The sequence below is a fragment of the Schistocerca piceifrons genome, unplaced genomic scaffold (genome assembly GCF_021461385.2).
Source record: "Schistocerca piceifrons isolate TAMUIC-IGC-003096 unplaced genomic scaffold, iqSchPice1.1 HiC_scaffold_951, whole genome shotgun sequence".
Taxonomy (NCBI): domain Eukaryota; kingdom Metazoa; phylum Arthropoda; class Insecta; order Orthoptera; family Acrididae; genus Schistocerca; species Schistocerca piceifrons.
In genome coordinates, this window is record NW_025729225.1 from 125,001 (window position 1) to 127,500 (window position 2,500).

Below are 2,500 nucleotides of genomic sequence, written 5' to 3' on the forward strand. Positions count from 1 at the left end.
GAGCTTGCCGCTGCCGACAGAGGCCCGGGAGCGTGCTGTCGTGGCATTGCCGGCGGGAGACAACACGCGCCACCTACGGTGACCGGCAGCTCCAACGCCAGCGCCACAGAAGGACAAAAGCCCCACTTGGGTGCCGAAGCGAACTCTCCCAGCACAGCGCACGCGCCAACACATCCGCACAGCTGCGATACAAACCACCAGCGAGAACCGCTGGGGCGACCGAGCAGCAGACGGCGTCGCGGCGCCGAGCGCCGGGCGGCGGCGCATCCTCAACGCACACAGTCCTCAATCGGACCAGCACACTGAAGATGTCCACCGCGCTTCGCACCGGGCCCGCGAGGACCTACTTTGGCCGCACGGCGCCGCGCGCAGGGTGCGCCGGCGCGCAGCTGCGACGCCTGCCGCGTCCGTCGGCCGGCGCGCCTGCCACTGGCCGCCCCCACCAGCCGGCTGTAGCGCGTGCGCCCACGCACCGCGCGGCCAGCACGCCGGGAGGCGCCCCCTCACCGGCCGGGGACGGTCCCACCCAGCCACCGCCGCGTATCGCTTCACACCCAGATGCCGTTCAGTTTCGTCGGCATGGTGGGTATCGCTGGAACAACCGGTTCGTACCTCAACCTATCGTCGCCATCACCGATTCACCCCTAGCGAGAACAACCGCACCACAACAGGTTACCATTTGTTCATTTGCGTAACTTCACCAGAAAACGCAGGCGTCCATCGCCATTTGCAACTTCAACGATTATTGCATGCCTGTGTCAGGTGTCACGCCACACTACGTCTGCCCACATACACGCAACAAAATGTGCACGCCTAGACAATACGTGGAAGGTGGCCCCCGTACGTATGCGATGTCCATTGCTCGAACGACTGTCAACCGGCCTCTGTAGCATGTCGCAGATATGGAACGCGGTGCACCATGCCATCACGGTGTGTGAGGAGAGACGACTAGGTCCGAATACATCAACAGACAGCTCATGCTGATCGCCATCCACGGCGTCCGTTCCTCCCACACGTCTCTATGGCGTACCACACTGCAATCCAGCTCTCATAGGGAGACGACACGTAGCTGCGTGCACAATATTTGCACTGTATGGTCCGCCGTTTTTGGGCGCAGTCGTTGTACGGTCACACATGTGCCACGATGTATCATTCGGTACATAAGGACGAATGTGCAGTACAGATTGTGGTTTACGCGTACGACATTAGCGGACGGTTGACACAGGCCGCACCACAACGTAGCCTGAGTACGTCGCATGCGAAGGGCATTGAACATGCAAACTTCTCACCAACCAGCTTGCGAAGGCAGGGGGGCAAGGTGGGGACGTGGGGAGGGGCGGCATGTACGTCCTGCTGCCATCCACATTACAGTGTACAGCAGGAGCATGTGGAAAGTCAGCAAGACTTGCAAGGTGTTTAACATGAAGCGATACACAGGGGAGCGGGCAGTGCGAGTAGCGAACTATATTGCGAGGGTTGCGGGTGGGCAACACTACACTAATTGAACGAGTCGTATAACAATTACAGAGCAGGTTTAGGCGACAACATGGGTTACGTTAGGGGACAACGTGGGTTACGTTAGGGGACAACGTGGGTTACTTTAGGGGACAACGTGGGTTAGGTTAAGGCACAACGTGGGTTAGGTTAAGGCACAACGTGGGTTAGGTTAAGGCACAACGTGGGTTAGGTTAAGGCACAACGTGGGTTAGGTTAAGGCACAACGTGGGTTAGGTTAAGGCACAACGTGGGTTAGGTTAAGGCACAACATGGGTTAGGTTAAGGCACAACATGGGTTAGGTTAAGGCACAACATGGGTTAGGTTAAGGCACAACATGGGTTAGGTTAAGGCACAACGTGGGTTAGGTTAAGGCACAACGTGGGTTAGGTTAAGGCACAACATGGGTTAGGTTAAGGCACAACATGGGTTAGGTTAAGGCACAACATGGGTTAGGTTAAGGCACAACATGGGTTAGGTTAAGGCACAACATGGGTTAGGTTAAGGCACAACATGGGTTAGGTTAAGGCACAACATGGGTTAGGTTAAGGCACAACATGGGTTAGGTTAAGGCACAACGTGGGTTAGGTTAAGGCACAACGTGGGTTAGGTTAAGGCACAACGTGGGTTAGGTTAAGGCACAACATGGGTTAGGTTAAGGCACAACATGGGTTAGGTTAAGGCACAACATGGGTTAGGTTAAGGCACAACATGGGTTAGGTTAAGGCACAACATGGGTTAGGTTAAGGTACAACATGGGTTAGGTTAAGGTACAACATGGGTTAGGTTAAGGTACAACATGGGTTAGGTTAAGGTACAACATGGGTTAGGTTAAGGTACAACATGGGTTAGGTTAAGGTACAACATGGGTTAGGTTAAGGTACAACATGGGTTAGGTTAAGGTACAACATGGGTTAGGTTAAGGTACAACATGGGTTAGGTTAAGGTACAACATGGGTTAGGTTAAGGTACAACATAGGTTAGGTTAAGGTACAACATAGGTTA